General features: G+C 38.0%; 1 long non-coding RNA gene and 1 other non-coding gene across 2 annotated transcripts; one reads left to right on the top strand and one right to left on the bottom strand.

The window, feature by feature from the left end:
- Positions 1 to 1,914: 1,914 nt before the first annotated feature.
- On the bottom strand, positions 1,915 to 17,866 carry LOC136267790 (uncharacterized). The gene is made up of 3 exons (XR_010706760.1): positions 14,100 to 17,866; positions 9,396 to 9,553; positions 1,915 to 6,791 (listed from the first exon to the last, which is right to left on the bottom strand). It is a non-coding gene; the product is annotated as an uncharacterized lncRNA (long non-coding RNA).
- Positions 15,052 to 15,191, top strand: LOC136267831 (U4 spliceosomal RNA). Its single transcript, XR_010706795.1, has one exon. It is a non-coding gene; the product is annotated as a U4 spliceosomal RNA (small nuclear RNA).
- Positions 17,867 to 22,259: the final 4,393 nt, after the last annotated feature.

Raw genomic sequence — 22,259 nt, 5'->3', positions numbered from 1 at the left:
GCCAACAAATGGATATATGCTAGCTAGCTCACATATAGATGTCTATATACGACAACAATATTACAAACTGAAGATTTCATTGTAAAAATCCAACAGTTTTGTTTGCCTTATAATAGGTACCAGTATATTGTTCTGTAACTGCTAGTGAGTTGCCATTCATTATAATAAACTTAGCTGTGCTAACTAGCTATACTATTGTTCAAAACTTGTATAATCTACACATTCTGATGTTAACCATTTACCTTCCCATTTTGACTGTGTTAAATCTTGTTGGTCCTAGACCAGGAGTGTTTGGTGGTCTACTGAAATATGAATACCTTTAGATCTCAAACAATAGTTTCATTTGGCTACTATATATTATTATTATTATATACAGGGTAGGATTCAGTATGGAGTAGGGCTCAAACGAATATTCTATTATTCGAATATTCGAATACCATTTCTGGTATTCGAATATTCGTTTCAAAGGAAATATATAACATCAGTGGTAGAGTACATGGAAATTCTTGATCCTGCATAAGCATATCTATGACATAAGTGATCAAATAATGTTGATTCTGAATTGTATTGAAGAGACATCTTGTATAACCACAGGATTATTGATATCTCATCCTTATCAATACTGAAAAAGAATATTCGAATATTCGGTAGTTGTGAATAAAGAATATTCGAATAGTAAAAACCACTATTTGTTTGAGCCCTAGTATGGAGCCTTGTAGTACTCCTGATGTGACTATGGACCATAATTGTGAGTGATATGACTGCTCTATTAGAGTATCTCACTGTTGTATATTAAAGTTATATGCTACAATAAGTGCTCTAATTCTATTACTACTCTAGGAATATTTAGCTATGTATAATTTAAAAAAGAATTGCAAGAAAGAACAATTATTTTAAAAGCACAGCTAACGTAGACTTCACAAGGAGGAGAAAACGAACCATCAACAGCAACTTATTGGTAGAGATTCCTCAAAAATACTCTAGCCAGTAATTGCAAAACCTCATCTCTAATGCTATAAAATTCAACTTTTGCTAGCAATCTTTTGTGTGGGACTTTAATAAATGCCTTATAGTACCTATCATCAATGTTTTGGCAAGGTCATCTATATACAGTAAGCATGCACGAGCAGCTACAATCCACAGGGATGTTTTGACCCAAGGCTGTTACTAAACCTTCTAGATTGATTTGTAGCATTTATGTTGCAGCTTTCATGTGTTTGTTATGCTTCATGGGTTTCACTATACTGTAATCTCTTGTATAGCTATGCTGAAAAACAAAACTTAAATTCATGCATCCAACTGAATTATGCAAGAATAATTTACATACTGTTGGATGATTCATTTGCAAATTAACTAACATTGTTGCTGCTGCAGTAATCTGTAATTGTGCATGTTTCATCACCTCAGAAGATCATGGAAGTAATCAAATAATTACTGATGGTAACAAACAGTGCATGGTGTTGTTGTAGCAATTTATCACCAGTAGAAGAGTATAGGGTTTTTAGTAAATTTCTTAACAAAAGATGGATAATTACTTTGAATATATAATGGAATGATTTGATATTTAGAAACCCTATATTGCACGATCCATACAACTAACTGTAGCACATTACATGTATAAATGTTATAACAATGCATGCATTTACCTGCATGTCACTCTGGCATGCACCATGCTTCTAGAATTAACTTATTGCATTATTATGTGTCCGTAGATAAAGCTTCAAAGAATGTTAATGTATTATTTTTTACCTTTCAATATACATACATATATACATATTTAAATTGCAGTGCCCAGATCATTAAGCACTCCCCAAGGTAATAAACAGGAGTGTTTAGTGCATTCACAAGTTTAATATAACTCCAAAAGTATAAATGTGACCCTCTGAGCAAAAACCCGACTTATTTCCATAATAGTTATTGAGATAAATGCCACTGGGTAAAAAACACGTACAAATGAAAAAAGAAACAAAAAAGCTACAAAATACTTGTGTTCCTAAACTTTGTCACAGCAAAAAGTCAGTCACAATTTACTAAATGAAGCAACCATGAAGGCGTATCTTCATTTCAGCAAACAAAAGGTTTTGACCTTTAGAAGTAAAAATAATATGCTACTGGTGGGTGGTCATGACAAGTGCAACTTTTGTACCACCAACCACCATTAGCTGCTACACAGTTACGACCACTTTGAGAATCATTGTCTGTTGTAAATCTTCGCCCATTTTGGTCTGCAAAGGGGTCAATAGGAGTAATGCCAGTAAATTCTCAGTCGGTATCCTGTAGCATCGCTTCCAATTTTAAAAGTGTTGTAGTGAATATAAGACCAGGATTTGTTAAAAAACTGAAAGTCAATCCTCATCTCCCACTGTCCTGTCTCTGTAAAGCAGTGCAATTCCCTACGTCCATACCAAAATTTATCACCAGTCAAATCTCTGAATCCTTCTTCATAATATTTCCACTTTTTAGATTCAAATGAAAATCCGTTGACATAAGTGTTTCTCTGTGTGACCATTAAATTTTATCCTTGATCACCTGTTTCCATGTCACAGTAGACATCAATACTTGCGATGAATGACTGACCACAACTACAATTTGACATTACAGCATAGACACCAGAAGGACTTTTGGTTAGTGGCAAGTTAGTTAGATCACAGCAACTAGCTATGAAGAGTCACACTATATCTGGACTACATTTGGTCTTGAACTGGTTACACTGCTGGAGGAGGTTATCACATTGTTGATCAGCATTAGTAGCCAGTAGTGAGCTGACTAGTATGAGCAGTATGACTAGTTGACTCTTCATATCTACTATACTGTATAGTTGATTAGTTAATGTGAACTAGCAGTAGTTAATGTTATTTATACTAATACAATTGCTGACTGTTGCAACAACAAAGCAAACGGTTTGAGCAAAGTTAGGCCTGAGGTACGGTGTTCCCAAGTAATACATGTAGTGCATGTAAGTCATTGTAACTTGCATGCTTGATAACAAAAATAATACAAAATACAATTGACTATGAATCTTCTTCTTCTGAAGTGTTCAGCAATCCAGCATACAACTGGCTGTGTATTTATAAGGAGGTGGACCCCTAAGTTAATTCTTGTCCCTCTAGTAAACAGGTGACCTCTTGACAAACAGTAATCACTATTAACAGTTAAATTATATTTCATATCTAGACATCTAATGTTTCAAAATTTACCTGAGGTACATGTAGCAACCTGCACACTGTATATATTATGATGACTTTTAACAATGCTCTTCCATGAACATATTATGTGACCAGGCATGCGATAACAGTGGGAATATAATTTGTATAATTCTCATCATTCATAACTTTAACTTGACGGCCATGAAATTCTTAGGTCTTACTAAATATTTAATATTGTCCTTATAATTCAAATTACAGAATGCAGATATTCCATCCCAGTACAAGAGATATGACCTGTTGTGTGGCAAGGTGTGTATAGTTTGAATATGATCACATGCCCTACCAGGTCACATACATTGTGTATGTACTCGATACACAAAACAACAATTCTAAATCTCCCACTTTGAGAGTCGCATTGACAGATCATGCTTGCATCCATCACAGAGATACAAGCAATGGATATCTGCAAGTTCTAGGTTTGATATGGTGCTTTTAGATGCATACACAGCTACATATCTGGTGCTTGTTGCAAATCGTCAACTAGTTTGTTCCTAATATCTATGTACATCATTTTTACATATAAAATAGTTACCAACATTTTATTCAATTTCAGAAAAACCCACTTTATATAAACAGAAAGCGAAGTTCTTAACCAATGATGGGTTTCACTTTCTTGTTAAAACCACTTTGTGAAAACTGAAGCTGAAACTGCAGCACTCACAGGTTTCACTTTTGAATGCTCTTTTTACTAACAACTTTTACAAAAATCAATGTCAGCAGTAATACATTACATTTCACTACAAGATGTAATTGTATGAATGCAGTAAAGACCTAGTATGCATGTGCGTATACTAGCTGTGTGTAAGGTATCGAAAGAAGCTTATCTGAGAAGTTGCTATATGATAATACACCATCATAAGGAAACATGGCGCATTGGATTCAAAAATCATCTATAGCTATGTACCGATTGTGAAATAATCTAAGGTAGCTAAATTGTTGTCTTCTTAATGCTATAATTATGCACCTTACATACACTGGTCACTAAATGATGATAGTTACCCTTGCTTTGTGTTACTTGCAAACACTGATACAAACTACAGTAACATATTGTAAAAGTTCTATGAATTAATTGGCAGTGATTTTAACCTCCTGTAGTCACCATAAATCCTTCCTCTGCATAGCTAATGATAAAGTCATGAACTCAACCAGATAACTATCTACTAGCAACAATATGCAATCCATGTAGTGCGCCCATTCTGCTTCCATCTAAGACTTGTCTCAAATCCTGCACAAAGTTGCACTAGGGCTTACAGACCATGAACTACACCTTTTCACCTCTTTTATTCACTAAATCTCCTGTTCAAGAAACTGGATATTAAATTCATCAATCACACTTCATAAAGCAAACCTGGATCATCTCAAAACTGTATGACATACTACAAGTTCAATTCCAAGTTTCTAATGATAAACTATGTAAATATATTCTCTGCCATGAAAATAAATCTCCTCAAAGAAACCTAGCAGAACTGCATGCTTAGGTTCAATGATGTTCCTATGTACGTACAAAGAATTGTCACTAATGGAAATGCTTCCAGTTATGTAGATGCTTATTATGGTAGAAAGGAAGTTGGCCTCAAGTAATAGTTCAATGATGTTCAACCAAAGTAACTCATAATCAGTGTTGGACTCAAAAAAATAGAAGGGGCACAAGGGTAATGTGTCCAGATTACTTCCCACTCATTCCTAAAATGCCTATAGCTTCTGGTCACATAAACTCACTACACTGGTGCACCCCTCTTTCCAAACCCTGGATCCATGCCCCTTGGATCAACTTGTACAGAAACTTGCATTGTGTGTTTAGTACAGTATATTGCATTGGTGGAACAGTCTAAGCCTAAGCCCCATTGATTTTACTTTAATTCATGTAATGTAAAGAGAGGCCTTAGTACATACAATTATATGTACACTGCATATACTTATCATGTTCCTCACTGCCATCACTAAAATTTGACTGGATAAACCATGTATTGCACTTCATTGACAGTGACTGACTGTCCCAATAACGTGAGCATAAGCTTCAGAGTGAAAAGGGGAAGCCTAGCATATGCATTAACAGTGTATGTGACCGAACTTGCGAAAAGGGGTTGGTACTCACTACTGACCACATTTCAAGTCAATACCGTTTCCAGTCTTAAGTTATTAACTGTTGAAGTTGATAAATTGGATATGTGTGGAAGACCAACATAGCTGGATGGAGAAATTTTCAGATTAAAAAGTTAGCTGAACACTAAGTTATGGTCTCCCAAATTCATAGAATTGGATGTGTGTGTGGACCTTTTTCACAAATCCAGTCACATATTGTACGCAGTACAGTCACACCTCCAACGTTAAATTTTACACCTGCTAAAGAACAACTAAATTGGTTGCATTTCAACAGTACACACTGCATATGTATGTTCATTGGGAAGTAGTTTCAGTGTTGTAATCATTTCTTTTTGTTTAATGTAATAATATATGCAGTTGTTACTTTGTGCATAGAATACAAACTTTAATCTGTCAAGTCACTGGCAATGAAAAATTATTAGCAAAGCCGATGCTTTTATTATGACATAGATGTTCACACTAACAAATAAGATACAGTTATTGTATTATTTGAGCTTGTCCCAATTCCACTGTAGTAAGTGTGGAATTTATGGTATCCATACCCCTACCTTGAGTTAATCCTCCAATAACTATAATGGAATTGTTATAGAGTGCTGCTGCAGCTGCAGATGATCTGGTTGACGATAATGATGCAATCATCTTCCACGACTTGCTAGAGTCATCATACATCTTAACATCTGATGTTGTCGAACAAAACTGACCAAGTCCACCAACTACCACTGGTGGAGATAACCCAGGGACTATGGCTGTCTCACGGTGAGTGGTATCAGACATTGTAATCCATTTGGCAGTTGTGTCACTGGTCTGTTTTTGGTTACCTAAGCTTGTGATGATATCATCAACAGGTAATTTGTAGACATGTTTGACAAGTCTGTTGTTAGTATCATTGTAACCTACTATTAGTAAGTAATCATCAGCAATAATTGGTTTGTAACCATCCATCGGTGCAGGAAGGCTGATGGACACTTTCTGCCAATGCAAATTCTATGTCCAGTTGAGAATTTCAATATCATCTTGTACTACTGAATTATAGCTATTGTCTTTTTTTATTATTTAAATCCCCCAGCAACGATAACATGCTCCAGGTGAGTAACCACCCCTGGTCTGCTTCTAACTGAGAGAAGATCTGGATAATAAGATGTCCAAGTTTGACTAGCTTCATTAAATGTAGAAACCTTATTAGTTGGCCAAAAACAGCAGACAGCCATCCACCAATAATAGTTAATTTGCCACCTATGATGTGAGGAACACCATAATAGTGACCTGATGGAGGTAACTGATCCCAGTGATCAGTGTTGACATCATAGACATATACACTAGATATTCAGAACCAACAACCGGACTGTTTCCACCAGCAACATAGACCTTCTTATCTTGTATTGTGACATATGCATCATACATTGGAACGGGAAGATCAGCAAGTTGAGTCCATTGTATGTGGAATCTCCCACTGGTAAGTGCTGGCACTAATGGAGGTGCATCCTAAGTAAGTGGTAATTAATTTAAAAATGAAGTAGAGATTCCAGCAATAAAAAGCAGTGAAACAAGAGATGAATGATGATTTTACTACTGCAGCCATGCTACTACAATTTTATTTAATCCCAAATCAGTTTTGTTTTGGCTATCACACACTTTGATACAGAAGAATGAATATCTATAATTTTAAAATTGCCTAAATCCAGCCTGCCCCTCTGACTGCATGTACAGTTGCAAGGCTAGAACATATAAATGACGAATCATATAGTTCTCCTTACCATAAACTTCCGAAATTTTGTCACGATTCTTAAAAATCATAACTCAGTAATGGAAAATGATATTACCATTAAATTTGAAACTATGACACAAAATTAGATATTAATTTTGAGAACCTTTTTGCAAAGTGTTTGCAAGGAGACATTGATATTTGAGCTTGAAACTCTCTGATTTTCATGAAAAATGTAACAGTTCAAATGAAAAATGTAGCATTCTACATTTACAAGATTTAATGTGCTCACCTATGGTAAAGTAAAGAAAATACAGAGCATTTTTTTGATTGCTACTTTTAAATGATTTATGTGAACAATTATGTGACAAACCCAAAAAGCGTATGTACTACCATATACTTGTAGGGACTAAAATTCTTTTGTGTGGAGCAGAATCCATATTGCAATGTAGAAAACATTACAGAGCAATTTTAGCTTAGCGTATTTGCTTGTGCATATATTACTCAATCTCTGCAGGCATGCGGAAATTCTTGCTTCAAAATTTTATGAAATTAATTTAAAATATGTGGTAATCTAAGCTAATTGGCTTGATTTTTGTTTAATAATTCATATATAGCAACATAAAAGTTTATGAGGTGGTTAGGATTTGCTATTGTAAAGTTAAAAAAAAATTTTTTTTTAATACTTCGGAAGTTTATGGTAAGGAGAACTGTACAACCACCATTTGTGACTGGATTTGCAAAAAGGGGATCAGCTTTCATACTATACACATCCAATTTTATGAACTTGGAAGACTATAACTTAGTGATAAAGAAATACATTAACCTAAAATTTTCTCCATCCACTAAGCTATGTTGGTGCTCACTACTAACTAGAGTTCAAGCCAATAGCCTTTTATAAGTTGAAGTTATGAGTTGGTAAATTGGATGACCCCTTTTCGCAAAATCCACTTGAGGTTCCGACGGAGTGTATATAAAATTATTTGATGTATTTACGCTACTATGTAACACCCAGTAGTAACTGCATGATAGGTTCGTCATTGACAAAAGCGCATGTCCTTCAACAATATAGCTAGACTTACAATGATCAAGCATGGCAAATATGCCCATTATATACATTGAGCATGATGGCCATGCCTAGCTGCTCTTATAGTAATAGCATGCAACCATGCCTAATAATAACCTGCATCTATAGTAACTGAGCATGAACGCCATGCCCCTTGTGGTAATAAGGCATACTTCTGTAAACTACAACCTGAAAAGAAAAAAATGTTACAATTCCAGGTATAATTCCTTAAATTTTTTGTCATGATACTGCATGGTTTCCAGATATAGCTATAAAGCAAGCACAACTGTATAATGAGTGACACAGTGATAATTTATTAGAGACAATCAATTGTACACTACCCTTAAAGTTAGCTAGGTATCAGCTATTACAATGTTTATCTGTGACCCTATGGTGTAACAACTCTAAGATGATCCTCAGACATTATTCTCTTTGCTCAGAGGATGACTTCATGGACTTTGGTTAGGTGGTCAAGTGGGCTTTATAAGTAGTTAGCATGTGTAGCTAAATAATTGTGATAATGGGGTACATTATCTCAATAATGAAAATTTCATTATTGCACACCCCTATAGTTACTGTGGTTGACGACCTGAATGTCAGAACAAAGAGTGCATCACACTCAAGTACGTAACTAATCAAATCGTTATTAATTTTCTGGTCTTCAAACTTGTCTGTTTTTATTAAGGCTGGTGGAAGCAATTTCTGCCAGACCCTCAGCAGTATGACATGTGCATGTACTGCTTTGTATGTTGTGCTGTAAGACCTTTAATAATAATAATAATTAAGGTGGAGTCCCCAGCTATTTCCACCAATGAGATTTTGTTAATTTTTTTACCACCAAAGTTTTTTTTACTATACGGTCCTTACTTGTGTGTGGAACTGCTGTTAAAAAGGGCTGTATCTCTCGTTTATACCATATGCAAAATTGGTTTGTGCACCAAACCTTACTTCCAGTTTACACACGTCTTTCGACAAAATTGATAATGATCTCTTTGAGCACCTACTGACTTGTCTTGATTATTTTGAGTAACTATACATGTTGTATGTTGTTTTGTGCATATGTATTATGGGTTGTAGGCACATAGGTATTGTATAATAATTTTGCTGTATGTGTACATGCAGTGGAACCCCTCTAAGATGGACGGCATTGGGGAATTTATATTTGTCCTTTGTAAAGAGGTATCTTTGGTTAAGATGTGTACAAGCTACTAATACTGTTGATTTGGAACCAGATGGATGTCCTTTTTTGCTATAAAGAGGTTGTCCAGTATTTGGTCAGCTGTAATGCTGAGTTTCCCATAGTAAACTACTAACTTACCAATTTCAATTTTGATGACTTTGCTGTTGGTTCTTCTAAAGCTATACCTTATTAATTTGACTGATTGTTTGTTCCATTGGCATACGCCTGTGGAGGACAAAGATGAAAAGACCTCATAATATGCTATCTATATAGTTATGCACCTATCGATGTCATGCCTATTATGTTTCTAGACACGATCAGGAAGGATCTTAAATCAACAAACAAAGCACGCCATACATGTACAAGTTCCATGATACAACAACACGCATGCGTACACACACTCATGATCATCGATTACAATCAGATATAAATACCATATTGATAATTACAAATCAAGTAGAAATCACAATTACAATTATAACTATAAGTTCAGTAGATACACAACATCTCCCCCCCACTAAATCTGATGCACCCCTTGACTGTCAACATAATCTTTGAAGCGTGGTGGAGGTCTTCTCTGTCTTGTGGGATATCTGGGAGACTCTGTTGACTCAGTTCCAGCATCTGTGACCTCGTGACCTTGCGAGTCTGCATCAGCAACAGGTTCAGACTGTTCATCAGCTTGAGCTGCAGTGTCAGATTGTCCAGTAGTGGGAGGCCGTAAGGCAGAGTTATTCCCAGGCATGACATCCAATTCACTGTCAGGCATGACATCCAATTCACTGTCAGCATTCTGTTGTAAGTGGTCTCGGTGAACACCTTCACCACTGGCTTCTAACAAGTGGTCTACATGCCTACGCCATACCCTCCCCCCTTGGACCCGAACTCTATAGGATACTGGCCCTGTCTGGTCTACTACGGTACCCGGTATCCACCTTGCCCCATTGTAGAAATCTCGTGTCATAATATGCTGCCCAGCAGCAAACTGGCGTAACCGCCGGTGAGTATCTACAGTAGCTTTCCGGTGTAGTTGCTTAGCTTGCACCCTTGAGCCTATATTAGGGTGGAGAAGATCAAGACGCGTGCGTATAGTACGGCCCAAAAATAAGGAACTAGGCGATGCACCAGTAACAGCATGTGGGGTAATACGATACTGTAACAAAAACTTCATCAAACCTTGCTCAACTGGAACTCCCTGACTCAACCCTGCCTTGAGAGATTGTTTCATGGTTTGGACCATTCTCTCAACAGCACCATTGGAGGCAGGGTGGTATGGAGCACACCGGATATGTTTGACACCATTTAACTTCAAAAACAAGGAAAATTCTTTGGCTACAAATTGGGGGCCATTGTCTGAAACAAGTTGTTGCGGTAAGCCATATCTAGCAAAGATTTCTCGAAGGACATTAACAGTTTTGGTAGCGGTAGTAGTGGACATAATGCACACTTCTGGCCACTTAGAATGCGCATCCACTACTAATAAAAACATCTTACCGGCAAAAGGGCCAGCAAAATCTACATGTACCCTATCCCATGGAACTGTGGGCCAAGCCCAAGGATGCAATGGTGCCTTAACAGGCGCATGCTTCACTGACTGACAAGCAGAGCAACTCTTCACTAGCTCCTCAATGTCCTTATCTACTCCTGGCCACCAAAAGTGGCTTCGAGCCAGTGCCTTCATGCGCACTACACCTTGGTGGCCTTGATGAAGATCCTCCATAATCCGCTGACGAAGCGCTAGTGGTACAACTACACGTACCCCACACAAGAGTGTGTTACCTTCAATAGACAACTCCAAGCGTCGATTCCAGTAAGGTTTGAAAGGCTCCTTAATGGTATTTGGCCACCTCGTCCTAGTGTAATACAAGACTTTGCTGAGAACAACATCCTTTCGTGTAGCAACTTCCAACTCTGCGGATGTCACTGGCAACGCATCAATTTGTGCAATATTAAAGTTTGCAGCATCTGGTAAGTAGCCCACGGCAGTAGAATCGTTGAGCGGTAGCCTTGAAAGGCCATCAGCATTGCCATGTGTACTGGTAGGCTTAAATTTGAGTTTGTAAGAGTACCCGGCTAGTAATAATGCCCAGCGTTGCAACCGAGCAGCAGCCAGAGATGGAATAGAGTCTTTGGGCCCCAGTATGGTGGTAAGCGGCTTGTGGTCAGTCACCAGAGTAAACTCCCTGCCATAAACATATTGATGGAACTTCTTTACCCCAAATATAAGGGAGAGGGCTTCCTTCTCTACTTGAGCGTAATTACGCTCACTGGAAGTGAGGGTGCGTGACGCAAAAGCAATGGGATGCTCTGAGCCATCTGGGAAGACATGGGACAATACAGCCCCAACACCATAAGCAGAAGCATCCCCAGCTAGGCACAGCGGCAGGTCAGGGTCGTAATGCACTAACACTGGTGCCACTACCAGACGGTTCTTGGCCTTGTTAAATGTAGTGGTACAATCCTTAGTCCATCTCCACGGTTGTTTTGCCTGTAGAAGAACATGCAGCGGTCGCAACAGTGATGCCAGGTTCGGAATAAATTTAGCATAGTAATTCAACAACCCTAGAAAAGAGCGAAGTTCTTGTACATTTCTAGGTATAGGTGCTTCCTGAATAGCCTTAACCTTACTCTTGGTAGTGTGCACCCCCTTAGCATCAATGCTATGTCCTAAATACTCCACAGAAGTTTTGTAAAAACAACATTTCTCTCTCTTTAGTCGGACTCCATGCTCTTGCAATCGGCACAACACCTCTTCTAAGTTCTTAGTGTGCTCGGATTCTGTACGACCAGTAACTAAAATGTCATCTAAATAACAAATAACTTGTGGCATACCCTGTAAGATGGTTTCCATTGTCTTTTGGAATACTGCCGGTGCCGAGGCTACACCAAAAGGAAGCCGCGTGTATCTAAAAAGACCCTTAGTGGTATTGATGGTTACTAATTTACTAGATGTTTCATCCAACAACATTTGTTGATAAGCGGCTGTCAAGTCAAGCTTGGTAAACACCTTACCCCCCGTTAGGCATGTAAACAAGTCATTAGGCCTGGGCAAGGGATACTTGTCCACCTGCAGCGAGGGGTTGATGGTTACTTTATAGTCGCCACAAATGCGTACTGCCCCATCACTCTTTGGCACTGGCACAATTGGGGCTGCCCAATCACTATAATCGACCTTCTGCAGGATTCCTTGCTCAACTAGACGGTCCAGTTCCCCCTCTACCTGCTCTCTAATTGCAAAAGGAAGGGGACGAGGGCGACAAAAGCGGGGAGTGGTACCTGGTAGCAAGTGAAGTGTGGCCTTGAAGTGTTTCAATGTGCCCAACCCCTCTTGAAAAACCTCAGGGTACTTTCCCATTAACCTATCTACATTGGAATCAATTCCCGATACTGACTTGATATTAGCCCAATCTAGAGGTATGGAACGCAACCAGTCTCGGCCTAGTAAGGTAGGACCCGTGCCCTCTACAACATACAATTTATGTGTACCCTTATATTTACCATACCTCACCACTACCGACGTCTCTCCCAAAACTGCCATTTTCTCTGCCGTATAGGTACGGAGACACAGTGAAGGTTGCTCCAGGGTTAACTCTGCAAATCTGGCCTCCCAACTTTCTTGAGACATCACTGACACCGCTGCTCCAGTATCAATCTCCATGGGGATCAGTTGCCCATTGATTTCCACTACTACTTGGTAGGGTGGTGTCGTCCTTGAGGTTAGGTTAAATATCACATCTTCTTCAAGGTCTGTGACATCTTCTTCCGGTTTACTTGTAGTTTGTTCCACCCAATGGTTCTTGGTTACTGGCACTTTACTTTGTGGTTGGCTTCGACATACTCTTGCTAAATGTCCAACTTTCTTACAGTGATGACAAACTGAGTCTTTGTGGACACAATTGTGTGCCAGGTGATCACTTCTACCACATCTATAGCAACTCCTCCCTGTGTTACTGGCTCCTTGTGTCCTGGGGTACCTGCTGACCCGATCAATTTCCTCCTCTCCTTGCATCTGAGCAACTGTATTGGGTCCCCTGCTACCACTGTGTGCTACTGTTAATTCAGTAGTTTCGCTGTTGTCCTGAAGCACTTGTGCATTTCTGTGAGCTGCTTCCATTCCTTGTGCTAGCTCCAGTGCACGTTTGAGATCAAGGTTATCTTCCGTCAATAGTCGTTTCTGAATGGTCTCGCTGATCAAACCACAGACGAAGCGGTCACGCAACGCTTCGTCAAGATGATCCTTAAATTTGCAATGAGTGGCCAATCTTCTAAGCTCCGCTAAGTATTGCATGACAGATTCTTCGCGACGTTGGTTTCTTCTGTGAAACGTAAATCTCTCGGCGATCACCAAGGGCTTGGGTTCGTAATGATCTTTTAACAAGTCTGCTAGCGTCTTAAACGATTTGCTCCTTGGAGACTCCGGTGCAACAAGCGTCCTTAAAAGACTGTACGTCTTCGCTCCCAACAGACTAAGAAAAACTGGTACTTGTTTATCTTCTTTGATCCCGTTTGCTTCGAAATAAAGTTCTACTCGTTCTAGATACGCCGAGAACTCCTCAGATTCCGGCTGGAATATGTCAATTTTCCCAAAAGAAGCCATTAATCTTTGTTATATCCCATCCTCGTCGCCAGTATTATGTTTCTAGACACGATCAGGAAGGATCTTAAATCAACAAACAAAGCACGCCATACATGTACAAGTTCCATGATACAACAACACGCATACGTACACACACTCATGATCATCGATTACAATCAGATATAAATACCATATTGATAATTACAAATCAAGTAGAAATCACAATTACAATTATAACTATAAGTTCAGTAGATACACAACAATGCCCCTCCCCCGCCGCAGGGTAGGGTGGGAGAATACAGGGGATTTGACAAAGTCTAGTGTCAAATTCCCCAGTACTGGCTCACTATGTCCCTACTTTGAAATAGGGATTTCTATAAGGGATTTGATTTATTGAAAATAATATTTTTGGTTCAACAAACTGCTGCCGTCAAAAGCCCCATGGTGGGACAAGATATAGATGTCAAATCTCCAAGAGATGTATGGGACCTCCGAGAGTGGGGGGTGGGGCTTGACATTGATAGTTGCATTAGCAATAAAACGAAAACACTCACAGTACCAGCTAGTGTTCCGTGATTTTCAACTTTCTTACCTTTGTTCATCTGATGTGGATGGTTCCCCCAGTCTCTAGTTTGGTCCTCCTTTCAGAATTAGACCTTGAATGGAAGCCATTTTTCTTAGGGCAAAGGATGGGTGTGGCTTACCAGAGGCGTATACACATCGTCACGTCTTAAAGCACTCCCAACATAGTGGCAGTTTTAAATTTTAATAATACAAAAGGATGTTTACAAGTTATAGGCGCACTGCCAGGACTGAGGCATAAGGCTCGTATATAATGCTGACGACCGGGCTCAGATTGAGTTTTAAAAGACGATGCCGCATGCTACGTATAGCCAGATCATCTTTCAGGTGGTACAGCCACGTACGAGGCGACTCCGACACGCCTGCCAGCTAGTTTATGTTTCATACGCCGTTCACCTCGGTTTATACGCGTAGCTAGCTGATTTTCGAGTCCATACATTATTTTAATAGCCGTCTTTAGAGCTAAACTATCATCCTATGGGAAAAAACATAGTTTATTGCGCCGCGGCGCGCCCTCCAGTAGCACTTGTTCGTATTCCCATCAGTGATCAATCGTATGCATAACGTAATATTTCATAACCCACAATCAATTCTCACCAATGATACTATAAAAGAAGCGATGTTAGCAATGACTTTAGCCTTGTGCAGTGGTAGTACCGTAGCCAGTGAGGTCCAACCGAGGCGCGGTTATTGCTAATTGAAAACTTTTCCCAATATCCCGCAATGACCACGTGAAATACCGTGGGCTTTGCAATTTTTGGAAGCCACTGCGGTGGCCATCTTAAAGTAACATGTGAACCAAGGTGTAACCACTACTGTGTGAAGATATACTGGTTAGGGATATGATTTTTGTTGGATACTTTATGATGATACAATACATTATCAATTCTCACTTAAAATTGTATTGTTACAATATATATATACAAGGTGTGTCATCAGTGGTATTGACCTCTATTACTTTGGGGCCATCCAGTCACACTGAAAGCTGTTAAAAGTTCTCCAAAATAGTATAGGAGCACTACTTCTGGCTGTATTAAAAGTATATTCTATTACTGACTACACCTGAGAAGTGGTGCTTGTCATGTACTAGTAAGATCTCATTCTTGTGTGCATGCAGCTGCAGTAAGTAAATCGTTATTAGAAGTTGTTCATTTTTGACCTTGTTCGTGATATGGTACCCAACGTGGGCCTCACAGCCTAAGCCTGAAGATTGCCCTGATTTCCTTGGTGCCAGGTTTGAAAAGGTATGTATACCTGCAAAGGTGAAGAGTTTGCATTGCATAAGAACTGTTTTTCTTCATCTATAGATACATAGACTTTCAGAAAAGCATTTTTTGGACTATAGTATAAATTCTTTGATATATTGAAAATTAAGTTGAAGGCTCAAAGAGGAGGCCAATAAAGATGGTTGAGGGGTATAGTTACATTGAAAAAGTAACTAGTTATATGTTGCTTTAATAGAGGTAACTAAGTAAATTAGTTACTAGTTACTTTCATATGCTTTGTTTGTTAACTTTTGTAACATGTTTTTATGTATACATATCATGCCTTAGCAAGCAAGAAGATAACCGTGCTTCCTGAAAATAAATATGTGGCCATTTCAGCTAGTGCTATCTAGCTATATCTTATATTAATCATGAAGAACATGCAGCACACAGAATGTGTCTTCTTATTAAATGTGACTGTAGCATGTATAGTGTTTCAACTCATCAGTAATAATAATTGTGACCGGATCTGCGAAAACCCGACATAATGGCGCATTTTTCAATTCTTTATTATTGAATATCTATAATCTACTTAGCCAAGTGTATGCTCTGGCCAAGTTTCAGCGTCATATGGCAATAACTTTTGGAGTTACAGCCCTACAAAGTAGCAACAACAGAAAGATCGATTTGTACAGCAAGTATTGGGAAAATAAATTACATTCGCTTACAGAAACGGCTGTAACTTACAAATACAATGCAGCACAGAGTTGCAATTTGCACCATTGTGTTCGCCATGAATAGGGGAGTCCATATCTGGGTAAGTTTGTTCTTCTATTACCATTCTTCACTGCATACAGAGACGAAATCAGTGAAGAAAAATCGATCGCGTACGATCGTTTCGACGTGACGTAAACAAACGTCAATAACTTACGTATCCTTTAGTCTACTGCAACAAAACAAAGCTTTTTGAACTCCTCTTGAGTAGGCGAATATGATGATATCCAGGTTTTTATCATAGGACCCTTCCTTCACAAAGAACAAAGTGTTTAAAAATTTACGAATTTTTTTTCAATTACTCAAATATTTTACCCATTGCAAATCAATGGCTTATACTGAACTTTTAGGCTTGCGCTATTATGTCGGGTTTTCGCAGATCCGGTCACATATATTGTTACAAGAAGATTTCAGAGTGTAAGCTGATCATAATATAGCACTCTCAGCACCACTTTGTCCACAATCACCCTTTGCCTCATGCACTCTAAGAAATAAATCCTTGGCCTGAATAGATGCCAAGCCCGTGTAGGAAATAAAGTCTCAAGCTTCTATATATATAATTATGGTAGCTAGTTCGAACTATGCATTAAATTGGTAAGTCTGTATGTACGTGTCACATTTTGTACATAACACTGGAATAGACACAAACAGTTACATAGTCACTGAATAATGAAATTTAGAGGACTGTGACATTATCTTTATTTTTGTTGAGAGCAGGTTGTAGCCCTTGGAGGTTCATGATTTGGGATGATATTGGTATATAGGCATTGTACCACCAACAACCACGACTAGTGCACAGTTGTCACCAGCTCTATCCGCACTTGAAAATCTATATGTACCTATTTAGTGGGTGGATCACAAAAGGATCTTCAAGAGTGATGCCAGTAAATCCTCTGATGGTTAGAGGATATTCTATACTGTCTACTCCTATATGCTGAAAGTGTTTTAGTGGATGTAAGACCATACAGGATTTGTTCTCAAATTGAAAATCAACTCTCATTTCCACCTTACCTGTCTGTGTAAATCAGTGCAATACCTTAAAGACCGTACCAGAATTTGCTGCTGTTGAGATCTCCAAATCCTTCTTCATAATCTTTCCACTTCTTATCTTCAAAGTACTTCACTCCATCTTTAATACTTCTCTGCACAAGCATCCATTCCTTATCACAGTCTCTGTTACAACAGTATATAGACACCAACAAGGAGACCCACCGTGAAGGGTGATCCATTACTACAGTTAGACACTAACTGGTAGACACCAGAGGGAATGTGGCAGGTCAGCAAGATCACAGTAACTTCTAATAGTTGGAGTACATTTTATGCACTGTTGGTTATACTGCTGTAGGAGGTTATCACATTGTTGATCAGCATTAGTAGCCAGTAGTGAGCTGACTAGTATGAGCAGTATGACTATTTGACTCTTCATATCTACTATACTGTATAGTTGATCAGTTAATGTGAACTAGCAGTAGTTGATGTATTTATACTAACAATATTGCTGATGTCAGTTGAGCTACAGTTGTTTGTTGTCATGTCACCTCCCACTTTGTTAGTGGGCACAACAATGACATCATTAGAGTAAAAGCTGGTGTTTGGGGGTTGATAAAGCATTACACTACAGTTATCCTTTATAATGTATGATTAGATAGAAGGACTTAATCCATTCTTACTACAATTTGTGCAACTATCTTGTAGTATTGTATGACTATCTTTCTAGACGGTTTTGCATAAAGCATGGCTGAACATCATGTGTTTAATTTCCTACTTACTATATACATCTTTAATTTTGTAGAAGCTTATAGTATGTAAACGATTATTTCAATACTCAATTTTGGACGTCATAATTATTTTTAGAAATAGCAAATCATTTTTTGTATATTTCTGTTAGCTAGAATCTTAATATAGCTAACTATTGAACACTGAGAATCTCTTTGAAGAAGGATTTGCTTTGTTATTCACCACATACTAGAGGCAAAGTAAACATTGGATATTTGCTTTCTATAGCTATTTGAATACAAAGCAACAAAGTATTTGTGACTGTATTTCAGGAAATTATACTTGTATTTCTGTATATATTTACAGTTATTGCTCTAGTGAAAGGTAATTTAGCATATTTGAAGTACTACCATGAAATTTTAAATAGAGAATTACAAATCAAATCACGTACTTTAATATTCAAACTGCTTGAATTACCGCTTGCTCCTTCTATGATACCAACTATTCCAGCAACTACTACATTTGATATTTGTTCAATTCTACACCATTTCCCTTACAATTTGCTGAGACCTTGTTAACTATTATTATTATTAAAGGTGCTACTCTAGCAGAACATTCAGAACAACCACTGTGCACTATTGTCAGCTGCTTAATTTTCTACCTTATAAACCAAAAATTTAGTTTAAATCTACTCAATAATAAAATGTTATAATTCAGATGCCAATGGAAAGTCTAGAAAATTCTCTAGTAGAGATTCTTGAAAAATGTGCAGTGTATTAGAGTATTACAAAGTTAATTTAAAAATAGTCAAATCAACAAAACCATTACAATCTTTGTCTCAACCATCCTTAAATATCATTGTATCTGTAAATAAGGTATAAACAAGTGGCTGGCTTCGGGGACATCAGTAGTACTGTATAGTAGAGATCATGGAGGCTTGAACTTTCTCACTTTTCCTTCATAACAGCTTGGCAGGGCCCATACAGGAGCATATTTAGGGGGGGGGGGGGGGGGGTGGTCCTCAGGTTCTGGAAACCCTTCTGAAATTTTAAATTGTGGGCTTGCAGCAGAACACCCGTAATATTTTATTTTGACAGTACAAGTAATAAATGGGAACAGGACTAGGAAGTCTATTATATCTATACAGTATAATGGGAAACCTATCACACATTGACTCCTCAACAGTGGAGCAAGGAGAACAAGGAGGGACATTGAAACACTTTTATAATTTTTAATTTTAATTTTTAACAGTGTAATGAAACACCTTTATAAATAGCCATAGTGCTATGTTAGGGGTATATATAAGGGAACAAACTTTCAGGGTGATACCACATAACGTCCACATTCACAAGTCAAGTTACAGGTTGCCAAGTACACGTAATTGAAAATGCTATAAGACCCCTTTTCGCAGACCGGGTCACATTTTGTTTGTGCTGGTGTTTTTGAAATCTAGAGAAAACATTATCAGCAGTGTGCATGCATCATAATTGTTCTACAGTATGTTCTATCAACCAAATTGGTGTTCACCCTCAATAGAGTGGTTGAATTAGTATTTTTGGTATTTTTGGTACGAACTAAGTTATTAAGAATTCAAATTTGCTGACTTCCCATCAACAGTGAGATGCATCATCTTCCTCACAGATGTCACAATAATGATTTCATAGTTTATGCACACTATTCTGTGTACGTAGGTTGCCAAATCAGCAGATTAATACATGCTATATTATATACATTGCAGTTAGTTTAGGTCACTAGTCCTGTCACATAATTATAATCATGTATGGTGTCTAGGGACCAGCCTATAATGCCAGCATAATCTGAAACATAATAACCTAGTAAAAGCATTGAGCATAATTCCAGCATAATCTGAAACATAATAACCTAGTAAAAACATTGAGCATAATTCCAGCATAATTGGCAGAGTTGAAATGGACACTGGAACTGCAACCTTGCATAAAAGAATTAAAAAGATCATTATATAGATACATTATATTTCAAGAACAAGAAACGCTATTAGAATAGTCACCTTAGGTTGAAACACTTGAACAGTCACAAAGATATAGATGATCTAATAGAGCAGTCAAAAAGGACTATGTATGTAGTTACAGCAAAAAAAACTTGTGTAATTAATGTATTATAGCTAAACAAGTTGATGGTGTGTTAAATCTCAAAAACCCCAGGTGCCCAATTAATAGTACTGAAAACCAGTCTGATTGCCTGTGACAGCAGTTTTGATTTTTCACCACAAACAGCATGAACACACTATCAAATTTTACTCTCAAAATCGGCCAGGTTCCACTGCTATCAAGCCCTCTGAGCAATCCGAGGGCTTGATAGTGGAGCTCTGGCCAGTGTGGAGATGGCTGGATGTGGCTGTACAGCTTCGTGGAGTTGGATGAAGACTCGTACTGTAAAATTCCCTTAATGTTAGCTGGTTTACGTTTTAGCCCATTATATGACCTAATTCACCCTTATGCCATCCTCTTCCATTTTGAACTCCATTTGCCCGCCCCTCACCACCCACAACCCCGAGTTCAAAATGGAAGAGGATGGTATAAGGGTGAATTTTTAAAATGGAAGAGGATGGCATAAGGGTGAATTTTTAAAATGGAAGAGGATGGCATAAGGGTGAATTAGGTCATATAATGGGCTAAAACGTAAACTAGCTAACTTTAATGGAATTTTACAATATGAGTCTTCATCCAACTCCACGAAGCTGTACAGCCACATCCAGCCATCTCCACACTGGCCAGAGCTCCACTATCAGGCCCTCGGATTGCTTAGAGGGCTTGATAGCAGTGGAACCTGGCCGATTTTGAGAGTAAAATGTGATAGTGTGTTCATGCTGTTTGTGGTGAAAAATCAAAACTGCTGTCACAGGCAATCAGACTGGTTTTCAGTACTATTAACTGGGCACCTGAGGTTTTTGAGATTTAGCACACCATCAACTTGTTTAGCTATAATACATTAATTACACAAGTTTTTTTGCTGTAACTATGTAGTCCTTTTTGACTGCTCTATTAGATCATCTATATCTTTGTGACTGCTTAAGTGTTTCAACCTAAGGTGACTATTCTAATAGCGTTTCTTGTTCTTGAAATATAATGTATCTATATAATGATATTTTTAATTCTTTTATGCAAGGTTGCAGTTCCAGTGTCCATTTCAACTCTGCCAATTATGCTGGAATTATGCTCAATGCTTTTACTAGGTTATTATGTTTCAGATTATGCTGGCATTATAGGCTGATCCCTAGACACCATACATGATTATAATTATGTGACAGGACTAGTGACCTAAACTAACTGCAATGTATATAATATAGCATGTATTAATCTGCTGATTTGGCAACCTACGTACACAGAATAGTGTGCATAAACTATGAAATCATTATTGTGACATCTGTGAGGAAGATGATGCATCTCACTGTTGATGGGAAGTCAGCAAATTTGAATTCTTAATAACTTAGTTCGTACCAAAAATACCAAAAATACTAATTCAACCACTCTATTGAGGGTGAACACCAATTTGGTTGATAGAACATACTGTAGAATAATTATGATGCATGCACACTGCTGATAATGTTTTCTCTAGATTTCAAAAACACCAGCACACACAAAATGTGACCCGGTCTGCGAAAAGGGGTCTTATAGCGTTTTCAATTGCATGTACTTGGCAACCTGTAACTTGACTTGTGAATGTGGTATCACCCTGAAAGTTTGTCCCCTTATACCCCTAACATAGCACTATGGCTTGGTGTAATATGAAGGTGATAGGTTGAAAACATGAGGAATTATGATTAGTCAAACTTGACAATTTGGAAAGGCTATAAGACCCCTTTTCACAGACTGGGTCACAATTATGCACACATAAAGCAAGAAATGATTCTTATAGCCATTTAAGCATTGCATAGTTGTTCATTTGCAAAAAAACTTGCTTACATTTGGTTTGTATAAAACATACTGTATGTTGGTTGTGACATCAATAACCTCATTATAAGTTATCAATGACCTCATTATGCGTGCATGCATGGCTTTCCTGACTATGTAATATTTGGTTTCCTTATTGACACATTTGTGGTTTCCTTGTTTAAATGATGGGTTTATTTGTTTGCATATTACATCAGTTGTGAAGGCATGTGTTGATATG

Source organism: Dysidea avara, chromosome 9 (assembly GCF_963678975.1).
Source record: "Dysidea avara chromosome 9, odDysAvar1.4, whole genome shotgun sequence".
Classification (NCBI taxonomy): Eukaryota; Metazoa; Porifera; class Demospongiae; order Dictyoceratida; family Dysideidae; genus Dysidea; species Dysidea avara.
The sequence above is the reverse complement of the archived record's forward strand: the minus strand, read 5'-3'. Positions and strand labels throughout refer to the sequence as shown.